This window comes from Phyllobates terribilis, unplaced genomic scaffold (genome assembly GCF_046119375.1).
Source record: "Phyllobates terribilis strain yellow unplaced genomic scaffold, ASM4611937v1 Scaffold_2__4_contigs__length_985480577, whole genome shotgun sequence".
Taxonomy (NCBI): Eukaryota; Metazoa; Chordata; class Amphibia; order Anura; family Dendrobatidae; genus Phyllobates; species Phyllobates terribilis.
Window position 1 is genome coordinate 338,547,554 of NW_027362762.1, and position 17,370 is coordinate 338,564,923.

The following is a 17,370-nucleotide window of genomic DNA, read 5'->3' on the forward strand; positions in this document are numbered from 1 at the left end:
GATATGAAGCACAAGTTGCAGTGCGAAGCTCACTGTGCTACAATGCGGCCTAGCGGGCTGGGACAACCACCATCTGCCCCACCTGTGTCATTATGGGGAGACTAAAAGCTTGAGGATTTTGGAAAATCACCTCACCAACCATTTTAAGCAACTCTGTACAATTGATGCCAGTTAAGTGGTGTCTGTGCCACAATTTTGGGAAAAAATGGAGACTCTTTTTGGAGTCCCCTTGCTGTGTTTTACATGACGTTCCCATCGCCAATTCCAGGTGGGTCGGGTCTCTCCCCCCCCTTTTAACCGAAAGAAACTACATACACTATGGCTTGGGGTAACACAGATGGTTGAGTCTGAAGAGCTGTTTACTCATACTATAGCCTGGGAATCAGAGGTCTGCTCCAAAGCTTCAGTGTCTGCTAGTCAGCGGAGTAGCCACCGCCTGTAGATCTAATTACAATTTTTTTTTTCAAATTCAAGTTTTTTTTTATTTTTGTGTTGAAAAAGTACAAGAAAATACAATATACATAGTAAAAGGGGTAGTATAACTATAAATCTATGCATAACGACAGTACATTGGGGGGTACAGGGAGGGTTTCCCATCAATATCCAGATCAAGCATGTATTTTTCCATATGAAAGATAGAGAGAGAGGGAGCGGATCACTGCAGACCACCAATCAATAGAGTGCGATTATGATCATTGTTGTGCCGACATCACGGATAACTTTAGTTGGGGGCTAGATGGTAGGCGTGAGAGTTTTGCAAATCAATCCAATCCCTCCAAATCACACAGTATCTATCACCATCAGCCGGTGAGATGGCAATCAGATGCTCCATCCTATTAAGGAGGGAGATCTCCGCAAACCTTTCCTCCACAGTGGGTGGGTCTCTGCTTTTCCAGTGTCGTGGAATGACATTCTTAGCCGCCTGTATTAGGTAGCCTATTGATGACCTTTTATAACTACGTTTACTTATTGGTAACATTGATAAAAGGAGGGCTTCTGGGATAGTCAAACCAGTTATTTTCTCAATCATGGGAACCACCTTTGCCCAAAATGCATTTATTATAGGGCATGCCCACCATATGTGTGACATTGTCCCTTCCCCCTCCCCACATCTCCAACATCTATCTGAGACCACTGGATTCCATCTATGAAGGACTGCTGGTACCCGGTACCATCTAGAGATAATTTTGAAGGAGGTTTCCTGAGCTTTGGACCCTATTGAGGTTTTATGTATTAGGAAGAAACATTTATCCCATTGTGAGTCAGAGAAGGACTTCCCCAGTTCCCTTTCCCATGCACAGGCAGAATCCTGGCCTATTGTCAGTTACCTGGGCAATGAGGAGATTATACAGTAGGGAGATGGAGTGTGTAGGGGGTGAGAATGATAGGCTCAATTTTTCAAAGTTTGTGAGATCTCTATGAAGATGTGTGCGCTTCTTCACAGTTGAATAGAAGTGTTGTAACTGGCTATATTAAAAATTAGCCTAACAAGTCATTGAGGGGGAGCAGCGAAGTATTGGAGATGACTTGAGAAAATAATATCGGATGGGATTTATTTGAACCGAGAAATCTATTTGCAGATAGTCCTGATGGGAAATCTGGATTATCTGAAATCGGGAGCAAGGGGCCCTGGGGGTCGATTGAGGATAAGCTTTTTTTTGGGGATCTCAAAGCCAAAGCAGTGGCATATGTACTATATGACATGAGGCCAAGAGAGGGGACAATTAAATGGGCGCACCATGGGAGAGTGGTAAGAGCTTTAGGACAAATGGATTGAGCTATTTTGACCCACAATTTCCCCTCTGAATGATGGAAGAAGTCCAGGATTCTAGCGTGTACTGCTGCCATGTAATACCTTCTACAATCCGGAAGGCTAAGGCCCCCCTTTTGTTTGTGTCTGATCAGAACGTCCCCCTGAATGCGTGGACGCCCACTTGCCCAGATAAATCTGCAAAAGCTACTGCGTAGTCTTTTCCAAAAGTTTGAGGGAATTACCACGGGAATGGTTTGGAAGAGGTATAAGAGTTTAGGTAAGACGTTCATTTTTAGTATATATATTCTGCCGAACCAGGAAAAATCCTTCACCGGCCAAGAAGTAAGATCTCTATGGAGTTGTTCAATAAAGGGCCCAAAATTAAGATAAAATAGACGGGAGAGGTCTCTATGAATACGAATTCCTAAGTATTTGATACCCTGTGAGGGCCAGGCAAAGGGAAAGTTGGACTGGATGGAATCCTGTATGGATTTGGGGAGGGAGACATCGAGGGCCTCAGACTTCGCTGCATTGATTTTAAAATTTGACCATGTACCAAAGTCATCTATTTCAGCCATAACAGCAGTGATGGATATATGTGGTTGAGTGATATATACTAGGACATCATCAGCAAATGCAGAGCACTTGTACTCGGTGCCTCCCACCTCAATCCCCCTAATATTGGGGTTATCGTGAATTGATGAGAGCAGGTGCTAGGATATATAAGAGAGGGGACAGAGGACATCCCTGCCTTGTCCCATTGGTGATTATGAAAGGTGATAATGTTCCATTTATCTTCAGCCTAGCTGATGGATTGCGATACAGGGCCATGATTTTGGCTATAAAAGGGTCCCCTACCCCAAGCTTTTTAAGAGAATAATATATGGCGTGCCAGGAGACTCTATGGAATGCTTTCTCAGCATCCAATGAGAGTATCTAATTACAAATTTTTAACTGCATCTAGCCCAAGCAATACTTTGGGCCTAGTAGCAGTGTCTGCTAGTCAGCGGATTAACCCAGCTGTTAAGCAAGCTACACCACCTGTAGTTTGGACACTTATTTTTTTCAAAGGAAATGGTTCGGGCCCCCGGGACACTCAGTGAAGAGCATCGGGGAGGCACCCCAAGGCACAGGGGCGGGGACTGGCGGTAGGACGCCTTGCGGTGGACCGCCAAGCTCAATCCTTATAAAAGCTTTTTAACTGCAGCAGCTTTAGTGGACGCTACTGGAGCTGGAATTACCACGGCTGCTGGCATGAGACTTGCCCTCCAATAGATCCTTGTAAAAGGATTTAAAGTGTACTCATTCAAATTAGAGAGACAATTTAAATTAAAAAGATTAGACCTGCCTCCACCGCAGGGGGGCTCGCTCGACCCACCAGCGGACAGGCACCAGTATTGGGAGAGGGGGGCTTGCCGTCAGGGTCCACCGTAGCTCTGGCATAAACCCGGCGACACGGAGGTCGCACGGGCAGGAACGGACTGGCCGTGTCGGCTTCACACTTTTTTGGTTTTAGAAGGGCATGACATGCCTATATCTGTGTCTCCCCCTCCTTTTACTCCTCCACCTCTTTTCTTTTCGCATGACTATATGTAGTTGTCACTTTTCCATGTGTTAGTTGTGTCTTCTGAGCAGTTTGTCAGCTTTTGGACACCTTTGAAGGTGTTTTCTATGTGTTTTCTATGTGTTTCTATGTGTTTTTGTTTGCCTGCCATTGGTTTTAACGGTGTTCGAAGGTGTTCGACGAACAGTTCGACGAACAGTTCGGCGAACATACAGGTGTTCGACGAACCGAACTGAACTCGAACACTACGGGGGTGGCTCAACAATAGTGGAGAGAGACATACATGGTTACCTGAGGAAAGAGTCTCTCTGTGACTCCCCTTTCTGTTCGTACATACAGATCTGCCTGAATAAAGTTACAGCATGTTAGGAAGTGTGGTTCTGTGCTCCTACCTGGGAATGGATCTGGTCTGGTGCTACGCTATTCCGGTCACAGGTGCTGCCATTGTCCTGACCCTAGAGGTGGAGCTACTACGCGTGCAGGGAAACCAACCTAATTTTATGGAGCATCGTGTTCTGGTGTCGTAGGATGTGTGAGGGCATGGGACGCTGTGTCTCTCACTGATTTCCCTGGTTGCCAGGCAACACAGGACGCTGCTTTGCACTAGGCAGTGGTGGGATTGTTTCCATTCTGCTGTGCTAGATATCAGGGAGTGGCTGTCTGGGGAGAGATTGGGAGGTATTGAACACTTGATCATTAGGCGGGCTATTTAACCTTGCTCCCTGCTCAGTCATGTGTTGTTTATTGCAGTTCCTATATGCTGTGGAGGTGAGTGGTGCCAGCAGTGTGTTGCTATCTTTTCAGGGTTTTTCTCATTTTCTTTTCTTGTTACACTTCCTGGGGTTCTTGCAGAGGTACTCACCTGGTTGTTGAGGTGTCATTAATGTTTGTTGAGGCATATTAAGTTCTTTGTACACAAACAAAAATAGTTTTCATTTTAAACTCCAAATCTCTTTACTAGATGAGACTTGCATGCTTTCCTTTACGTTTAATTACCTCTAAGGCTCTGGTCACCAGGATTGATTGGGATCAGTAACTGGCATTAATACATGCATGACTTATAATAAGAGTCATCACGACAGCAACAGTAATGAAGCAGACTGTGCTATTTTTATTATTCTTACATTAGTCTTTATTTTAAGGTGGTTATATACATTTAAGATTATTATGCTTTGCTTATGTAACACCATCATATTCTGCTGTACTTTACAGACATTAATGTACAGACATTAATGAGCCTCATTGTCCGCATTGGGGCTCACAATCTACATTCCCTATTAGTATGTATTTGGGGTGTGTGAGGAAATCAGAGAACCCTGAAGAAACCCACGAACACGGGGAGAACATACAAACTCCTTGAAGATGTTGTCCTTGGTGGGATTTGAACCCAAGAGCTCAGTGCTGCAAAGCAACAGTGCTAACCACTGAGTCACCATGCTGTCCAGATGACCATTGATGATCTTGGTGGGACCAGCCAACCATATGTTCTGTATCACTCCTTATTACAGAGATATATGGAAATGTACTTCTGATTACAGAGATATATGGCAATATCATATACTGTAGATTGTGCATATCTTTTTTTCTTGTGTCATCTGTTTATATATGCAAAAAAACAAAACAACACACTTGGAGGTTTCCCAAGTCTCTCAAAGCAACCAGTCAGTGAAAAACAACTAGCCAAAGGATGTCATCTGTGTGCCATCCATTTATTTTTCACCAGTCGTCTATTCAATTAAATGGGCAAGCTCTGCCACATAAAAAAGCAGATTAGGACATCTACATTTATTTTATGCAACTTGTCAGTATCAGTGTGCTATCAGTGAAAATAACTGGACAGCACTCAGATGACAAATACGGTTTTACATTTACATTGTACAACCTGCAGCTGAAAGTGACCTCCGATCAGCTACATATTTCCTGATTGGTGCCCCTTTAATAGCCTGTTTACCCAAGCTGACCACTTTTTTTTTGCGCAGAATGATCTATTAACAATCGTTCTGTGGATAGGCTGTCATTGTTCTTGGCAGCACTGAACAGGACATGTGCTGCTGAGAGCAATGATTTTTTTAAATAAGCTGAAAAATCATGTCACCCTATAAACAAGTGTCTTACTTGTTTGTCAGCTGATCAGCAGTCTGTTTAAACTGGCTGATTATCGGGAAATGAGCGTAAGGCCATGTGCACACATCAGTATTTGGTCAGTATTTTACATCAGTATTTATAAGCCAAAATCAGGCGTAGAACATTTAAATGATTAAATAATGGGTCTGTTGTATTTCAAATAAAGTGTTTACACTGTGTCTGTGTGTTTCTTTACTTTGTTTGGTCATGAAAAGGTCTGATTGACACCTTGACATCACCAAACAAAAGAGCTGGGTGTCAGCTAGTCCCATTCCCCCAATCTTCATTAGAATTTCTATTCATGTAATTTATGCGACTGCTGTGAGCTGTTTTTTTGGTCTGGGAAGGTGCCACATTTCACAGCTGGTTCATTAGCCACTACATCCCCCAATCAGTACTCATCAGCGCTTTGGACACAACATATTTATGTTGCATCCAAAACATTCTAATACCGCACTTTTGTTGTCGGTATATGTGAATCCACCACATACAATGACGCTACAATCGGTCAAAATCTGCAGCAGAGACTGGTGTGTCTGCTACAGAAATTGTTAGGCTGCGGGTAAGTTTGGGTACGTGGCCATGGTCAGGAGCCGCTGCAGGTTTGACGCTGCGTGTATATACAGCGTCAAATCCGCAGCGTCCAGATGTTACAGCATAGTGGATGGAATCTCTAGAAATCCCATGTCTGCTATACGTGCATCAGAGGCTGCGAATCACCCGTGGACACTGACATGCAGCGCGTCTTTCAGGACTGCAGCATGTCAATTTCTCTTGCGGAGTCGCTAGTCTCCACAACAGAAATTTAACCACTAGAAAGTATTGAATGCGGTAAATCTGCATGGTTCAGTGAACACATGTGGATTTACCTGCGTTCAATAGAATGCAACGTTTTGGACGCACAAAAAATTTGCATCCAAAGCGCTGCTACGTCTGAATTATGGGCACAGAGCTTAAAATTAAAAAAAAAATGGCGTGGGCTGCCGCGTCATTTTTATAACCAGCAGAGGGAAAGCCGACCGCTGGGGGCTGATATTAGTAGCCACGGAAGGGGCAATTAGCCAACAATGTTACATGGCTATTAATATCAGCCCACAGCTGTTTGTTTAGTCTTTACTGGCTAGATTGCAGGGGGACCTCAGAAAAAAATTGACGTGAGGTCCCCCTATAAATTCTAGCCAACAAAGGCTAAACTAGACAGCTGCGGGCTGATACTAATAGCCATGGAAGGGGCCATGGATACTAGCCCCTTCCGTGGCTGTTAATATCACCGCACAGCAGTCCCAGAAATGGCCCATAAGATGTGCCAAATTTGGCGCTTAGCCTCGCTCTTCCACACTGCCCTGTAGCGGTGGCAGGGGGTAATGGGGTTGGGGTTCACGTCAGCCTTGCATTGGCGGCTGACATGGAGTTAGTAATGGAGGGCGTGTATAAGACGCCCCCATTACTAACCACGTGGTTAAATGGTCGCCGCTTTTTCAATAAAAGACACGGCCAGAAGAAAATACTTTAATGAAATATAACAAACAAGGTTCTACAATTTTTTTATTAGATGCCTCCGCGAAGCCCTCGATCCCCTGAAAAAACGTAAAAAAACAAACAACAATATTCCTCACCAGTCCGCCATCAATAACGTAGTCCACGATCAGAGGCGAGTGTACCAACAACAATCTGTGTCACTTCTACAGCAGTGACATCAGCCATCACTGATGTCACTGTTGTAGAATACAGCACTGTATACTGACAGGGGTGTAAAATCACTCCCTGTCAGTATACAGTGATGCAGGGGGTCACTGGGGTTCATCAGCTGAAGATCAGCTGATGAGCCCCAGTGAGCTAGAGAGTGTGGGAACATTATTGTGAATGTTCCCACACTAAGCATCTGCTGATCGGTAATTAGACCGATCACCTGATTACCGGCTTCAGCAATCAGCTGATGGTCACGTGACCAACAGCTGATTGCTGCCGGAACTGATCACCTGATGGTGACGCGACCATCAGGTGATCAGTGACGTCACCGCAGGTCCTGTAAGTACACCGCGGGGCGCGAGCCCGCGCCCAGCAGTGTACAACGAGCCGCCGACGGGACAACATCACAGAGGAGGCTGCTTCTCCCATCCACGCTACTCTCGCTGTTATCAGCCAGAGTAGCGGTCGGATGAGAGGAGTAGCAGCCTCCTCTCCTGATCCGGGTAGCAGCCGCGGCGCGATTCTGGCGCAATTTTGCGCCCATTGATTTACATTGAAAAGCAGCAAATCCGCATGTATAGATATTATACATGTGGGTTTGCTGCGATTCAAGGCAAGTCAATGGGCGCGATTTCACCGCGAAATCGCGCCTGAATTGGTTGTGCTGCGGAGATTTCCGCATCATGTGCACAGCACATGCGGATTATCATTGCTCTACATGGCAGACCTATTACCAAGCGGTTTTAATGCGTTTCTGCGGTGTAAAAACCGCTGCGGAAACGCATTAAAACCGCATTGTGTGAACTCAGCCTAATAGAAACACGTCACCACTTCTGCATTTTTCACCCTCTCCTTGTTTTGGCTTATAAATACTGATGTAAAATACTGATCAAATAGTCAATGTGTGAACTTGGCCTTATGGGAACACTAGTTCTTAATAACCGGCCAGTGTAAAATGCACCTATAAATATGAAAAGATCTGTGTGGGATCTTCAAAATACAAACAGAAAATAATATTTTCTGATTATCACAATAAGAGGCTTTATCATGAAAGTATATGTGTAAGCCAAGGCTTCAAACAACTGTCAGTATAGCTGCAAATTATAATAGTGAATCAGTAGGCAAAGCTTTACTACTATATGGCTGAAAACTGTCAGTTTGTCTTCAGTTGTGACTGTGCATGAGTACTACTTGTTAAAGGAAAGTGCTTAGGGCTTTCGTTGGGCACGGAAGCATTGCACTTATGCATTTTACTTATTTGTCTTGTGTAAGTTAATAATAATAGTAAATTATAATAATTTCTCAATTTACTTTTTATTTTTAGAAGTATTATTAAAGGGAACATGTGATGTTGAACATGATGTCTATCTGCATAATACAGATCAGTAGGAGTTCAGCAGATTGCTATATAGTATATTGGGAAATATTGAGAATAATATTTAATTTATTGATAGAAATCCCTGCTCACTGTGATAGAAAATGTATAACTGGTTGAGAAAGGTTGAACTTGATGAACCTGTGTCTTTTTTCAAGCTATGTAACTATGTAGGTGATCCTACCAAGTGATTGTCAGCTTTCCTTGCGTAAGTGTGCCTACAGAGATAGCTGTCAATCACTGAGTAAGACCTCCCCCTGGACTCATACATTTAAAGGGGCAGGGATTCATATCAATAAATGACAATGAAGTAATGCCGAACATAAAAATATATTTACTAAAAAAAACTTATATATCTTCTACAATTCTTTTGCTCTATAACATAATGCTGATTGACATAACACATACAACCATATAAGGCTCCCCTATCTTAATGCTCAGATATGTACAGTAGTGGCCAAAAGTTTTGAGAGTGACACAAATTTTGGTTTTCACAAAGTTTGCTGCTTCAGTGTTTTTAGATCTTTTAGTCAGATGTTTCTATGGTTATTGAATTACAATTATAGGCATTTCACAAGTTTTTAGAGGGAACCTATCACTTTGGAAAATGCTATTTACCTGCAAATATAGGGTTCATCTGCAGGTACATAGCATTACAATGGTTCCTGTTCGCCTAACTGAAAGTACAGCTACCAGGTGAAAATGAATTTATCTCTTCCCAGGAGCCACCAGCTTTCAGTCATAGGGGTGTACATGAAGCAGTTAGTCACTGATCACAGCTCCTCTCACTATACTGTGAGTGGTGGCTGTAAACACAACCCAACACTTTGATTGACAGCTTGCTGTGCACAGATGCACTGTAGAGTTGGCTATCAATCAATGTGCTTATGATTGAGGATTATAAAAATATAAAGTGCAAGTGCATCTGAAACAACACAAAGACGTCTCCACTAAGGAAGTAGGGTATAATTCATGTCACTGTCCAATAAGATCTATGTGGAAAGTATAAATAGGTAATTTCAAAGTAATATTACTTACAGTTGCAGCAATTTAGATCTAAATGTGCCTGGGCTACATAAATCATAATAGTCAATCATAAGCACTCTGACTATTAAGAATCTCCCCATGAAAAGAAAAAACATGTACATATCTACTCATTACTTGTTACTATTAGAGATGAGCGTTGTTCTACTCGAACTGTTCGCCAATCTCAAATTCGAGCTGTTTTGGGCGGTGTTCGAGCCGTTCGGCGAACACGAACAATTTGAGAAAAATTCGGCTGTTCGAGGTTATGTTCGATAACTGTTCGTGCACCAAAATCATAACTGGATTTTTTCTCAGTAATGATGAAAATTAATGTTAATACGCAGTTTGAGTGTACAGCGGGGCGGGGGGAGGGGCAGGGGATGGATCTCTGCAGGAACAATGAAGATCTCCATTTTTTTTTCTCTTTCCCGCATTTGCAGTGGGGAGGTGCAATCTGTCAGCCTATCAGCAGCGCACACACGGAGCGAAGTGCTTTTTTTCACACAAGCAAGGGCATGTGTCATTGGCAGTGTATGTCACATGTCCTTGACCTATAAGACCAAGCCATTTTCCCCGTCGCCACCATTTTCTCACTGCTGCAGCTGCGTGTTAGACGGCACCGCTGTTGCTGTGTGCGCTATACCTTGTTAATTTCAAGCCAATTTTCGCACAAATATACAGATAGCTTGGGAGTAGGGAATAGTTGTGATTGCAGTCCTTTTAAGGACTAGGTTACAGCATTTCCTACGACTTTTATCAGGGAGGTCTGTGCTCTTAAATAGATAGGTTGTGGGAGTAAAGACTAATTGTAATTGCAGTCCTTTTCAGGACTAGGTTACATCAGTTCCTATCAGTTTTTGCCAGGCAGGTCTGTGCCAGTGCTGTACAAGTTTTTTTCACAGCATTTGGCTGAATCTAGCAAAGCTAATCCTTTTTGGCCTATTGCAGAGTGTGTTAGTCAGTGGAGTAGCCTATCTGTGTTGCAAGATATACCACCTGTGTATAGAATACCAATTTTTTTACTGCACCTAGTGAAGTAAAATCTTTTGGGCATAGCATCATTCTATTAGTCGATCTATACTGACCTCCATCAGGTTGCAAATTAAAACTAATTTTTATCTGCATCTACAGTACCTCTGAAAAAATATTTGGGCTTGTAGCTGTGTGTGGGACTTGTTGTATTAGTCCATCTATACTGACCTCCATCAGGTTGCAAACTGAATATATTTTTTTCTGCATCTACCTCTGAAAAAATATTGGGCTTCTAGCTGTGTGTGGGACTTGTTGTATTAGTCCATCTATACTGACCTCCATCAGGTTGCAAACTGAATATATTTTTTTCTGCATCTACCTCTGAAAAAATATTTGGCCTTCTAGTAGTGTGTCGGACTTTCTCTATTAGTCCATCTATACTGACCTCCATCAGGTTGCAAACTGAATATAATTTTTTTCTGCATCTAGCTCTGAAAAAATATTTGGCCTTCTAGTAGTGTGTCGGACTTTCTCTATTAGTCCATCTACACTGACCTCCATCAGGTTGCAAATTAAAACTAATTTTTATCTGCATCTACAGTACCTCTGAAAAAATATTTGGGCTTCTAGCTGTGTGTGGGACTTGTTGTATTAGTCCATCTATACTGACCTCCATCAGGTTGCAAACTGAATATATTTTTTTCTGCATCTACCTCTGAAAAAATATTGGGCTTCTAGCTGTGTGTGGGACTTGTTGTATTAGTCCATCTATACTGACCTCCATCAGGTTGCAAACTGAATATATTTTTTTCTGCATCTACCTCTGAAAAAATATTGGGCTTCTAGCTGTGTGTGGGTCTTGTTCTATTAATCCATCTATACTGACCTCCATCAGGTTGCAAACTGAATATAATTTTTTTCTGCATCTAGCTCTGAAAAAATATTTGGCCTTCTAGTAGTGTGTCGGACTTTCTCTATTAGTCCATTTATACTGACCTCCATCAGGTTGCAAATTAAAACTAATTTTTATCTGCATCTACAGTACCTCTGAAAAAATATTTGGGCTTCTAGCTGTGTGTGGGACTTGTTGTATTAGTCCATCTATACTGACCTCCATCAGGTTGCAAACTGAATATATTTTTTTCTGCATCTACCTCTGAAAAAATATTGGGCTTCTAGCTGTGTGTGGGACTTGTTGTATTAGTCCATCTATACTGACCTCCATCAGGTTGCAAACTGAATATATTTTTTTCCTGCATCTACCTCTGAAAAAATATTGGGCTTCTAGCTGTGTGTGGGTCTTGTTCTATTAATCCATCTATACTGACCTCCATCAGGTTGCAAATTCAAAATAATTTTTTTCTGCATCTAACCCAGCCAATAGTTTTGGCCTAATACCACAGTTTGGCCACTCAGCTCTGCTCGGTTACCATCCATTGTTTTTTTGTGCAAACAACTCCAGAGTTGTGAATTAGTTAACCACCAAAATGAGTGGAAAAAGGCCTGCTGCTGGTGGAAAGGGGAATAGGCGTGTTGGGAAGGGGAAAAAAGGTTGTGTCCGTGGGGTAGGTGTTAAAGCAACAGTAACATCTGCAGAAGAAAGACCATCTTCCAGCCAAACTAAAATGTCTACTTCTTTTAGCGGACAATGTGATAAGATCCCTTTCTTACGGCCACGCCAATCGCTACAAATTCCAGATGAGGCACAAAAACAGCAGGTGCTTCAACGGATATCAAGTGCTCCTTTAAGTGGGCTCTCCTCCACATCAACTTCAACATCACAAATACTCCAGTCCTCAAAGGTGTCACCCAAATCGCACTTGCTTCCTCACAGCTCCCAAATCTCCAGCTGCCCGTCTGAGTATGAGGTAGAACAGATGGTTGAGTCTGCAGAGCTGTTTACTCATACTATAGCCTGGGAATCAGAGGTCGACTCCAGCGCTTCTGTGAATCCAGACGAGGAAATGATCTGCACTGATGCCCAGAATCTTTATGAGTCGGATCCAGGACCAGACGCAGAAGGTTCTGACCATAATGTAGACCCTCATTCCCAAACTGTAACTCCTGTTGGTGGAGACAATGAGGAAGACGATGATAAGACTCAAATACCTGATTGGAGCGACAACTTTAGTTTTTTGTCAGGGCAGGAACAGGTTGGCTCTGAGGACGACGGGTGTGATAACGCACAGGGTGATGATGATGAGGTCGGAGATCCCACTTACTGTCAACCCACAGTCAGCCAAGAGATGAGGTCAGCAGAGGAGGTGGAGGAAGATGCTAGTGACGACGAGGTCAGGTTGCGCCTTCCTGGACAGAGACGTAGTACTGGAAGCACGTCAACAACTGCATCCTCAAACACAACTCTGCCTCTCACCACAAGTCGTGGTGGCTCTTCAGGTCGCATGGGTGCTAAGCCTTGCATAGCCTGGGCATTTTTTCAGATCGATAAAGATGACCCAACTCGTGTTATCTGTAACATTTGTCAGCAAAAGCTAAGTAGAGGCCAAAAAATACATAGTTTGAGTACTTCATGCATGAACCGGCACATGGACATGAAGCATAAGTTGCAGTGGGAAGCTCAGTGTGCTACAATGCGGCCTAGCCGGCCGGGCCAACCACCGTCTGCCATATCTTGTGCATCCGCGGCCTCTTCATCCTCTGTGACTGGGGGGACAGCAGTCACACCTGTTTTGGGGCGCAGACCTGCCACCTCTTTACCCGCAACAGCCAGCGTGATTGGCAGGTCATCATTTTCTTTGGAGGTGGTAACACCAGCTGGTGTTGAGCGCTGTCCGACATCGATAGCACCACCTTTGGATCAAGGCAACCTAACATGTCCGCCTGCATCTTCCTCACAGACCGGCAGTTTGCCGGGGACACCCTTATCAACCCCGTCTAAGCACAATAGCCAGCCCTCGGTCCCTCAGATGTGGACAAGTAAAAGACCATTTCCTCCTAGCCATGAGAAAGCTAAAAGGTTGAATTTCACCATCTGCAAGCTCTTGGCTACAAAAATGCTGCCTTTCCGCCTGGTGGACACAGAGGATTTTCGAGACCTTATGTCCGTCGCAGTGCCCCAGTACCAGATGCCCAGTCGGCACTACTTCTCAAAGAAAGGTGTGCCTGCGCTCCACCAGCATGTCGCACATAACATCACCGCTTCTTTGAGAAACTCTGTGTGTGACAGGGTGCATTTCACCACAGACACTTGGACGAGTAGGCATGGACAGGGGCGTTACATGTCGCTGACTGGGCACTGGGTAACTATGGTGACAGCAGGACAAGGGGCTGCTGTCCAAGTCTTGCCGTCCCCACGAGTTGTGCGTCAATCCTCTTTATGTCAAAGTTCCTCCACTGCTTCTGCCTCCTCAACCTCCTCTCGGTCTTCCACCTGCACCCAAAGCCTGTCTGGTCATGCCACAAGCTTTCTAACTGCGCAGAAGGGATCCTGCACACCTCCTTACTATGCTGGCAGTAGGGCTCAACGTCATCAGGCGGTTTTTACATTGAAATGTCTGGGAAATGTGAGTCACACAACTGAGGAGTTGTGGTCAGCTCTGGAGAACCAATTTCATGAATGGTTGTCTCCACTGGACCTGAAACCAGGGAAGGCTGTGTGCGACAATGCTGCAAACCTGGGTGCGGCCCTTCGCCGGGGCAATGTCACACACGTGCCTTGTATGGCTCACGTGTTGAACCTGGTTGTCCAGCAATTTTTAGCCCACTATCCCAGACTAGATGGCCTTCTGCAGAGGGCACGGTCGCTGTGTGCTCACTTCCGCCGTTCGCATCCCGCAGCTCAGCGACTTACATCTCTACAGAAGTCGTTGGGCCTGCCACTTCACCGGCTAAAATGCGATGTGCCTACCCGGTGGAATTCAACTCTGCACATGTTGCAGCGACTGTGGCAGCACCGACAAGCCCTGGTGCAATACGTTCTGACGTATAGCCTGGGCCAACGAGATTCAGAGGTGGGGCAAATCACGCTGGAGGAGTGGTCTCAGATCAGGGACCTATGCACCCTTCTGCACAGTTTTGAAATGGCGACGAAGATGTTTAGTGCTGACGATGCCATTATCAGCATGACTATTCCGGTGATTTACATGCTGGAGCACATGTTAAACAGAATTCGGAGTCAGGTGGTGGCACAAGAGGAGGTGGAGGAAGTAGAGGAGGAGGAGTTGTATGCGGAAGGGCTAACATCTGCAAGGTCCAGAAGGTCGGCAGCACCAAGGCGGCAGGCATGTGAGGGTGGGGGAGATGGTTTTACCAGGGCGCATGGTAGCAGCCAAACTAGTGAGGAAGGTGCAGGAGCCCAGGAAGAAGTGGAGGACGAACTGATGGAAGACTCATCAGATGAGGGAGACCTTGATCACATTTCTGTTGTGCGAGGTTGGGGGGAGAGGACAGAGGAAGGAAGCATGATTGTTACGTCGCCACCAACACAACAGGGACTTGGTGCTCCTGGATGCGCAACACACATGAGTGCCTTCTTGCTGCACTACCTGCAACATGACCCTCGAATTGGGAGAATTAGAAATAATCCTGACTACTGGGTTGCCACACTGTTAGATCCCCGGTACAAAAGTAAATTTGCCGAAATTATTCCTGCCATAGAAAGGGATGCACGCATGCAGGAGTATCAGCAGAGACTGTTGCAGAATCTTACATGTGCTTTTCCACAAAACACCAGTGGTGCACGTAGTGAATCTCACAGTTCCAACTTGCCAACCGTGGGACCGTCAAGTGTTCAGCACTCAAACCGTAACAGAACCACAGTATCTGCTGGTAACATCAATTTTGCGGAATCATTTCACCACTTTTTTAGCCCATCCTTTGCAAGGCCACAGGAGACAAGAAGTCTGACACATAGTCAACGCCTAGAGACGATGGTACAGGAGTATCTCCAAGTAAACATTGAAGCCACGACTGTGTCACTGGACCCTTGCTCTTTTTGGGCTTCCAATCTGGATAAATGGCCGGAGCTAGCCACTTACGCCTTGGAGATCTTGTCATGCCCCGCAGCCAGCGTTCTGTCTGAACGTGTGTTCAGCGCTGCTGGTGGTGTGCTGACAGATAAGCGCACGCGGCTCTCCACTGATAATGTAGACAGACTCACGTTCATAAAGATGAACAAATCATGGATCCGAAACGACTTTTCTACCCCTGTGTCATCCTGGGGAGAGTAAAAGCTTGATGATTGGTTAAAATCACCCTACCAACCGTTTTAAGCTTTCAAATTACTAATCATGTTTATCTGTATCTTGACTGGAAAATAATTTGGGCTTTGTAGCAGTGTGCAGCACTGATCCTATTAGGCCATCTATACTAAAGCTTCACCAGATTTAAAATTAAAAATAATTTTTAGCTGCATCTAGCCCGGAAAATAATTTTGGGGCTCCGAGATGCGCAAGGCACATAAGTGCCTTCTTGCTGCACTACCTGCAGCATGACCCTCATATTGTCAGAATTCGAAGTAATCATGACTACTGGGTTGCCACACTCTTAGATCCCCCAAACTTTTCGATCAACCTTTTCATTTTAATAAAGACCAAAAAAATGGTCATTTTTGAAATTATAAGCATTAGCAGGTTGTTAGAAACTGAAATCAAACAGTTTTCAACTCAAAACTTTATTCTAGGTGATGTTACATTTTCACATAGGACCCCTTGTTCAAAAGGAGCTTCTGAACTCTCTCGTCCATTGAATTTGTCAGGTTTTGGATGGTTTCTGCTTCAATTGTTTTGCATGAGGACAGAATACCCTCCCAGAGCTGTTGCTTAGATGTGAACTGCCTCCCGCCATCATAGACACTCCTTTTAATGATGCTCCAAAGGTTCTGAATGGGGTAGAGGTCAGGGGAGCATGGGGGTCACACCATAAGTTTGTCCCCTTTTATGCCCATATCAGCCAGAGATGCAGATGTTTTATGTGCAGCATGAGATGGTGCATTATCATGCAGAAAAATGATCTTGCTGTGAAATACACGGTTCTTCTTCTTGAACCATGGCAGGAAGTGCTGTTTGAGAAAATCCACATACATTATGGAGTTCATCTTTAGCGCCTTCAGGGATCCTAAAGGGGCCGACAATCTCTCTCCCCATGATTCCAGCCCAAAACATTACTCCACCTCCTCCTTGTTGGCGCTGTAGCCGTGTTTGCGTGGGGTGTCCATCAACCAGCCATCCTCCACTCCATCCATCTGGACCATCGAGCGCTGCACGGCACTCATCCGTGAACAAAACAGTTTTGAAATCAGTCTTCATGTAATGTTTGGCCCACTGGAGCCGTTTCTGCTTGTGTGAAGTGGATAGAGAAGGTCGACAGGATGGCGCATGCACAGCTGCAAACCTCTGAAGGACCCTGCATCTTGTTGTTCGGGGGAGGTTGGAGGCACAAGCAGCTTCAAAACTTGTCTGCTGCTATGACAAGGCTTTTTTGCCGCTGCTCTTTCAACCTGACGTAATTGCCTGTAGGAAAGAGTCCTCAATTTGCCCTTATCAGCACGCACACGTGTGTACTGTGAATCAGCTACATACTTCTTGATTGCCAAGACACTTCATCCTGATCATCGCACAATGTTGATTGTAGTCATGCCTTGACCTAAACACTCCACAATTTGTTGCTTCTCAGCAGCCGACACATCCTTTTTCTTTCCCATTTTGGCAGAAAATGTAGGCTGCTTAATAATGTGAGAGAGCCTTCTTAAGTAGTCTTGCCTTTCATTGGACACACCTGCCAAACTAATTAGCACAGGTGTCTGCAATTGCTTACAGTGATATAAAGAGCCCTGACACACATCACCATCAATGAGTTTAACTGACAAACAAACAAATTCTTCCCTTATCACTCCTAAACACTTTTTGC

At 44.5% G+C, this 17,370-nt stretch overlaps 1 protein-coding gene across 3 annotated transcripts in view; it reads left to right on the forward strand.

The window, feature by feature from the left end:
* VWA3B (von Willebrand factor A domain containing 3B) overlaps nt 1–17,370 on the forward strand; it is a 267,553-nt gene that overhangs the window by 185,209 nt on the left and 64,974 nt on the right. The window lies entirely within an intron of this gene.